This window comes from Aquarana catesbeiana, linkage group LG02 (genome assembly GCF_042186555.1).
Source record: "Aquarana catesbeiana isolate 2022-GZ linkage group LG02, ASM4218655v1, whole genome shotgun sequence".
NCBI lineage: Eukaryota > Metazoa > Chordata > Amphibia > Anura > Ranidae > Aquarana > Aquarana catesbeiana.
The window spans coordinates 385,441,227-385,450,344 of NC_133325.1; positions in this window are offsets into that span (position 1 = coordinate 385,441,227).

Genomic DNA, 9,118 nt, shown 5'->3' on the forward strand with positions numbered 1-9,118 from the left:
GGTCGGGATCCTGGCCTTCTGGCCTGGATTGGGGCGGATCTAGCCCCGGGCAGTTATTCGGGAGAGAACGCTTACTTCCCTCTTACGGGGGGAGGGGAGTGGTTAGTACTTCCCGAATGTAATTAGGAGGGAGTGATGGGAGCGACGGCAGAGCCTGATAAAGGACTCTTTCTGGCTTCCTGATCTCCATATCCTTTCTGCCTGTGGTGGGGTCTGCTGTGGTCTGGGCTGGGGGGTCGGGGCTTTTTCGAAAAGCCAGTGGTGAATGTGCCCCTGAAGTGGCAGTTCAGGGGTGCCGTATAGTCACGGTGTGAAAGCACTTGATTTTATGGCACCATGGTCACTTCACCACAACACACGTTTTTCGCACCTGCCTCTTGGGCCGGGCCTTTTGGCCAGGACCAGGGGAAATTTTTATGCCTGGCCGGAGGGCCGGCCATTGTATAGCACAATGGCCACTTTCACTCTCCCATCTCACTATCTTCCCCACTCTTTCTTTTACCCCTGTTTGTCACCTTTTTGTCTTTTTTTTGGTTGTCTTTGCATACACGTTTTGTCACTGTGTGGCGAGTAGGGTGTGGGTCCTCGGGCCTACTCTGAAAGTCTTGGGAGGGGGTGGACATAGGCCTTTTGGCTTGGTTCGCCCTCTCCTTTGAGGGGTCTCTCTTCGGGAGAGCCCCACTGTACTTGGGTTGGTCTGCTTCGGCAGTCCTTCCAGTTGTGGGGTTCCGCCTGGTTTCGGCCGGATGGACCCTTTGTCTGAGTACCTCAGTCCCTGTCTGGAGCCTAACGCCCCGGGGGATCAGGGTAAGGTCCTTCCCTAGTGGAGGACTCTGTACACCCGTTGCACTTTTTTGTGTTTCACTCTCTATGTGTGGGCACTTTTTTTTGGCACCGGGTGGAAGTTTTTGAGGTGTGTTTTGCACGCCACTGGCTTTTCGGAAAAAAAAAAAAAAAAAAAACTAGGTTTTCTATAAATGGTATCTTTATGTATAAATAATATGTATAAAAAATGGACTAAGAACCTGCCATAAACATTTAATGACTGGCTGACCACAGTTGGATCAAGGCGCAGATATATGTGTGCCAGCAGGCTGCAACCACTCCCTGGCTGAGAGATCTCAAGAAATTACTTTATTGAAATGGATTTTCCTTATTAATCATCCTAAGACATAAGGCTAGAGGTTTCTTACACAAACACAAAAGCTGAGTCAAGCATGCATGTTTATGTCATTTTCATACTAAAGTATGATCATTTCATGGAGTTCAGATATTTCAGCCGTGATTTCATCTCTTTGCGCAGCTTCAGACCAGAGACTATAATCTTTCCCGACAGCAAATCTAATAGTCTGACAAATTTGCTTGCAACAGTTTGGGACTGCACACGCAACATGCACATTGAAATGTAAATTTCCTAGTTAACATTTTAGTGACCAATTTGGTGTTTAGAAATGTCTATTACTGAAATTTCCTTAGAGCAGAAGCCATTGGTATGTAAATAACTAGCGCTTTCACTCTTTAAAAACATTGGCAAAAGCCGATGCCTTTTGTTGCAAATGGTACAAAAGTAATTTCGATGCAAGACACGACACAGCTTCTGCTCCTGCACTTCTACCCTACTGAAATGCAATCTAATAGGGCATTTTCCATATAGATATAACTATATATTCCAAAACTGGTATAGAGGCACTCAAAGGTCTTGCAGAGGAGATAGATCCAAACAGCAGTATTTTTATTGTCGATGTTTAGATGAAGCGCAGTCCATCTTTCTCATGACACTACAACATGGAGGTTAAAAGACCAATAAACCCAAAGTCCCACCCACCAACAATACCCCCTAGTGATGACATCACAAAGTGCATAATTAGTAACATAATGATAAAACAACAAGTGATGTGCTAGGACAACATAGCAACAAATGAAAAATAGCCACAAATAAAATACAATGCAAAACCAAGAAACCACATGTGCCACAAGTAAATAAGTGTAAGAGTGTGAATAGCACCCCACAAAAGACAGACAATAGATCCACAAAAAACACAGTGCACAAAGATGGGAATACATACTGTAGAAATGTACATAATGTAAATCAATACTTCATAACCAGTTAAAGCGGGAGACCAATCTTTTTTTTTTTATTTAGGTCATTGAGACACTTTGCTAACCCCAAAATAATACTCACAGTTTGGGTGTAATATTTCCGCCTCTGTCTGTTTTTGTACTGAAGATTAACTTAAAAAATGTGATGCTGGCTGTTTCCATCTTGCTTGTGGGCATGTGAAGCCCACAAGCATTGATTTCCTGGATGCAGCGAATGCGGTTAATTCACAGCTTGTTCACACGCATGATCATTGTTTCCGCACTGAATCTTGGGAAGCCTGACACTAAGCTCCAAGGAGACAGTGCGGCGCTGGGGAAAGGCAATAAACATGCCTACTCCCATGGAAGGAGAGACAGGAAGTGCCACAATAAAGTACAATATAAAGGTAATTACAGCGATAAAAAAAAAATTTCGTGCGGCATTTGAACATCTATGCAATTAACTGAAGGGGGTAAGATTAAGTTAAAAATTTGAGTGGAAGGGGGGCGTGGTCTGGAGCTTCATGGAGTAGGATGTGCAGAGTGAGAGCTCCGCTCGAGACAGATCCTGTACACTGATCCTTGGGGTTATTTCCCCTGCTTACAGGCGCTGGAGAGCTGCAGATCGTCCTGTGAGACCGCCCTGTACTGTCATGTCCCCCACCAATGATCCGGTGCCATTGCTAAGCTGGACAAGTATCGCCATGAGGAGCGGGATTCGGGGGAGGAAGATGGTGCCGACCCGCTCCCTGAAGAGGAGGACTGGACCTCCGGAGACACAGCCAGAGTGCTGGAGGCCATCGCCCTGTGTCAATCCACCCTCACCTCCAGGATTGAGGAGGTGAAGGTAGACATATCCTTGATTAGGCAAGATATGCACAAACTAAGAGAGCGGGTGTCCGAGACTGAGCGTCGGGTCGGCCTTGTGGAGGAGGGCCTTCACCCACTTCAAGTCACCACTGAACAACTACAGTACCAGCTAAACGCAGTCCTCTCCAAGCAAGACGACATGGAGAATCGCCTTCGGAGGTGCAACCTGCGTTTTGTGGGTCTCCCTGAAAGATCTGAGGGTGCGGACCCCCCCACTTACCTAGAAAACCTCCTCATCAAAACGTATGGCAGAGAGGCCTTCTCCTCCACATTTGTCGTGGAAAGAGCGCACCGCCTCGCTGGGAAGCCCCCCCTGTTGGTGCGCCGCCGCGTACTTTCATCGCTAAGTTCCTGAATTAAAGAGACACCATCCTTAGACTCACCCGGGAACGAGGCAACATCCCCCTCGGCAACGTGACCATTGCGGTGTTCCTGGACTTCTCGGCTGAGGTCCAGAAAAAAAGAGCGAGATTCACGGATGTGAAAAGGCAACTCCGCGTGCAACACCTGCCATATGCGATGCTCTTCCCGGCGAGGCTCCGTGTGACGAGTGACGGCAAGGCACACTTCTTTGAAGACCCACAGGCCGCTTTTACCTGGCTTGAACAACGCCAAGCGGCTGGCCCACCTCGCACCTGAATATCCAGCTTAGAACCCGGACATCACGCACAGCGTTGAACGCCACACATCCTCCAGGACCCGGCCACCTGCCAACAACCCGAGAACCGTGAGTCAAACATGCACTGTGTATATTTTGCTAATTCCCCTTTATCACTGCCCTGCACAGGAGCCTTGCACCTGTTTTTCACCCCTTGCATCTCCCAGGCACAACACTGCATACCCCGCACAACTTGTTAGAGCTACGAATCTCGGGCGGTCCGCCTGCACCTGTTTCCCCTTAAGACTGGAAACCTCTCCTGCACCGTTGTGCGCTCTCCAGTTTGACCACCTCATTGACCTTGAGGGTCACCCCAAGACACTGGCATCTGTGCCACCCCTGTTTGTCACCTCACCGAAGATGTTTCCCTGGCCAGCCTCTGCCCCTGTTTTTGCAGCGGTTAACAGAGTGTTGAATCTGCCTTGCTGGACCAGTGTTTTTGCAGTTTACTTGCTCCCTTTTGTTTTTTCTTTGTGTTTTTTTCTGTTTTTTGAATCCACATTGATATACTGCATATACAATGCCGCTTTTCTCTTGAATCTATTGCATAACTGTATACTTCATGTATGTGGGCTTGCTCACCCCTCTCATGTCATAACTAGTGTACAATTCTACTGTGTTGGGCTGTGGGATATGACAATTCCAATGTATAATGTTGTTTGCCGCTATCTGGGAATCCGACTGCATATGCTAACTCCCCTATACACTATGGTGTCCCTAAAGATAATCACCTGGAATGTCCGGGGCCTCGGGGATAGGGCTAAACCCAATGCGGTCCTGTCCCATCTTAAATTTCTGAAGGCGGACATATCCATCCTTGTTGAGACTCACCTGGTGGGCCAGAAGCAAATGAGCCTCAAGAAACCGTGGGTGGGGTGGCTGTACCAGGCCCCACACACCTCCTACTCCCGCGGGGTTGCGATCCTTATCACCAAAACAACGCAATTCCAACTCCACACAATGCAGTCGGATCCCCTGGGCCGATCATTGTTTCTACATGCCACGATCGGAGGCCTGGAGGTTTTCCTTCTTGCTTTTTATATCCCCCCTCCATTTAACGTTGAGGTATTGCAGATGGGGATTGCCTTTATGACTCAGTACCCGATGGTGCCAGCTATATGGGCCGGGGACTTTAATACGGTCATCACACATAACCTAGATAGACAGAGCCTAACCACCCTCCCTACCCCCACACCCAGCACCACCAGGTTTGGGCGATTCCTAACGGAATTCAGCATCACAGACATATGAAGATACCAGCACCCGACTTCCCCACGATTCTCCTGATTTACACCCTCAAGATTAGTTATGTCCCGCATAGATTTTATTCTACTCACCCCTCCCCTCCTTTCTCACCTCCTAGATACAGGTTTTGACGCCAGAGTGTTATCTGACCATTCCCCATACTGGATCAGGCTTCGCCTGCCATCCCCCCCTGCGGTCCAGATCTGGAAGCTGATCCCTTTCTGGCTCACCACCCTGTCCGGCTTGGACGCCGTCCAGGTGGAGTGGGAGCACTTCTTTCGCACAAATGAGAGTTCGGCCCCGGTCAGTTCCGTATGGGAGGCCTTCAAACTACACGCTCACATGATCCTATCTACACGCATAACTAGGCATAAGGCCTCCTCCTAACTAGTGCTCCGCCAGGCGGAGGAACGCTTACAAACCCTCGAGCGGGACTTCCAGACCGAGCCAACAGCTGCCAACGCTTCCCTTGTGCGAGTGCAGGCTAGGCTCACAAACCAACTGCATACGGAGAAGGCCAAGCAGGGCATTTTTTTTTCACTAAACAACGTGTATATGAGCACGGCGAACGAGCTGGCAAGCTCCTAGCTTATATGGCCCACCTGGACCACAGACCCCCAGTAGTGGTTTCTCTCCAAACTGCCTCTGGATGCAAGATCACTGACCCTGCTCAAGTGGCTGAGGAGTTCAGGAGCTTTTACTCTGACCTGTACGCCTCCACCACACAATACTCTCAGGACTAGCTGACGGCTCTCTTACAAACTGTCACCCTCCCCATACTCACGGCGTCGCAGGTTGAACAGTTAGAGGCGCCCATCACAACTGACTGTATAACAGAAGCTCTGGCACAGTTCCCTACATCTAAGGCGCCTGGTTCGGATGGGCTCCTGCTCAAATTCTATAAGCAATTCAGTGAGACCCTCACCCCCAAACTCTGCACGCTCTACACACACATATTTAACTCTAATGCACTCCCGCCATCTATGAACGAAGCCCTTATTGTCCTCATACCCAAGCCGGACAAAAACCCATTATTCCCCTAATCTTACAGGCCCATCTCCCTTCTCCAATTGGACGTAAAAATATTAGCCAAGATAGTCGCCTTACGCCTTAATAAAGTAATTACCAGTCTTATACATCCGGACCGGGTTCATGCCAGGTAAAAACACAGCTTTCAATCTCAGGCGGCTCCACATGAACCTCCAATCCCAGCACACAGATGTGGGCTCAAGAGTAGTGGTCAGTCTCGACACCGCTAAGGTGTTCGATTCTGTGGAGTGGAGATACTTGTGGGAATGCCTTCACAGGTTTGGATTCGGGCCAAAATTTATTAAATGGTTACAGATACTATACCAAGCCCCCACGGCACGTATCCAGGTGGAGTGGAGATACTTGTGGGAATGCCTTCACAGGTTTGGATTCGGGCCAAAATTTATTAAATGGTTACAGATGCTATACCAAGCTCCCACGGCACGTATCCAGGTGAACGGTAGGATCTCCTCCCCATTTCCACTATCTCGTGGTACACGTCAAGGTTGCCCTATCTCACCCCTACTGTATGCTCTGGCGGTCCAACCTCTGCCCGCGGCTCTCAGGAACCACCCAGGTATTAGGGGCCTCCAATGTAATCAGCTAACAGAGGTGATCAGTTTGTACGCAGATGATATGCTCCTGTACCTGGCAGACGCCGGCCCCTCTCTCCATACAGCTCTCCAAATTATCACAACTTTTGGATCCTTTTCAGGGCTTCAAATAAACTGGTCCAAGTTCCAAATCCTCCCAATAGACCTAGGTGTCCCCAGTGCTGACGAGGCTGGGCTCCCCCTGGTTAGAGCTAGCAAAATTAAATACCTGGGCATCCACATTTCCAGATCCCTACTGGATTACGTCTCCCTCAACATTGAGCCCCTTTATGCAGTCCTGAAAGCCAAAACACAAGTATGGTCCCGTCTCCCCCTTGGGGTCATAGGCCGAATAAATTTAGTCAAGATGATTCTCCTCCCCAAGCTCCTGTATGCCTTCTGGCATGCCCCACTATATCTCCCTCCACGTATATTTAAGTCCATGAAATCCATCCTCAATACATTTGTATGGGGCACCTCCCGTCATAAACTGTCATGGCGAGCTCTGAAATGCCCGACCAGCCTGGGCGGCGTCACACTCCCTGACCTCTCCCTATACTACATAGCGTTCCAAATCTCCCATTTTTTCCACTTTAACCACACCGACAATGAACGCTACTCCACTATAGTATGCTCTCAGGCCCCAGGCCCGTTGTCCCACCCATTCCAGATTTTGTTCTGTGGACCCCGTGGTTCACCCCATACTGGAGACAGGAAACATATGCTATTCCATCACTGCAAGATTTGGCAGTTGGCCATGCAACTCGGGGAGGCACCATCTCCCCACTCCCACACACCCCTATGGGACAATCCACACATGCCTGAACTCGCCTCAATCGCCGACCATGGAATATGGATAAATAAAGGCGTTATATACCTATCTCAAGTCGTAGCTAACAGAATGGTTAAATCCTTCCAACTTTTCCCTGCCCAATCACATGTTTTACCGGTACCTCCAGCTCCCACACGCACTCAACACGCAGTTCAGGAACTCCATCCCAGCCCTCGAGGTGCCCTTGTTGGTGGACATCGTGATGGGAGAAGACCCCAAAAAGTTAATCTCCTACATCTATATGTACCTCATAACACCTTCAGCCACTGCCACCGCCCACCACCTCAAAACCAAATGGGAGACTGATCTGGACACGGTGTCGGAGGAGGCCTGGGATGAGGCCCTCGCCAACTGCAAATCTGTATCTCCAAAACTCTCTGACCGCCTTACTCATTTATATATTCTTCATAGATCATATCTTACACCACACCGCATATCTAAATACAGACCAGGACAGGACCCCAAATGCCCAAGATGTAGCCACCCTGAGGCCTCCTTTTTTCACCTGCTATGGACATGCCCCTCAATACAGGGATTCTGGACCCAAGTGGTCCAATTCCTCCATGACCGAATGGGCTCCCCACTTTCCCTATGCCCTCGCCAATGTGTGCTGGGACTCTTCTCGCTTCCAGAAGGCGAGAAATACCTCAACACATTCCTACAAGAGACATTGTTCCTTGCTAGGCTGCAGATAACCAGAAAATGGATGAGGGAACTTCCCCCCACACTACAGCAGTGGATCAGGGAGGTTAACAACACCCTCCCGTATAAAAAACTACTTTATACCCACAGGAACTGTCCCAATAAATATCATAAGGCCTGGGACCGATGGTTGGAAGACTCAGCCACATGTACAGCGGAGGATTAGGTGCACATCTCCTCGATGACACCACTGACCCCACTTGGATCCCCCAGGACCCACCCCCCTAACCCGCACGGTATATTGCTACCCACTAGAAAATGTTGCAAATGCTCCCCTAATAATGTACAGTATGCATATATGTATATCAATTGGATTGATTTGTATTTGTAGTGCCTGTTGCACTGTCTACACGTATGTTCAAATACTTTATATGTTCAATAAACGTCGTTTTGATTTAAAAAAAAAAAAATTTGAGTGGAACCCCGCTTTAAGAAACCTGAGGACTAGACAAGATATATGAATAGTTACAGAGGAGGAATAACAATGAGAACCCCAAGACTAACCACTGGAAAAAGAACATGCCATTCCAACCAAAAGGAGTGGGTATGGAAACCTAGTGAGGCTTCCGGTTAAAAAGGGTATAGACACCCAGAACACCACACAGAAGAATCAGTCTTTTATGAAACATGAATGGCAAAAAGTCAAAACATAGAAATTAGCACATATATGTCAGAGTTTGCCAAAGAGATCAGGATCAGAACACATACGTGTAAAGAAGACCATGAACTGGATATCCATCCAGTCGGGGAACATATATACCACTAACTGTTAATCCCATAATTTCTCCATGAATCAGGGTGCCAAAAGCACCAACAGGTAATCGCCCAGAACTTCCAAAGGATCATAGAAAGCAATTGAGGCTTAGCTGTTCATTAAGCCCCTTAGCGACCAATGTTTGTAATTCATGGATCCATTGTCTCCTTTTCAAACAGCAAGTGTTTTCCATCCATGATTAACATTGTTGGCCACTTTTGAACCAGTCCTAAACTCCTATTTTTTTTTTTGTTTTGTTTTTTATGTGTCCTAGATTTGGACCCTATGTATATTAGATATGACCTTAAAAGTGTTATACAAAATTACATTTCTTAATCTAACTTTTTATACAATTC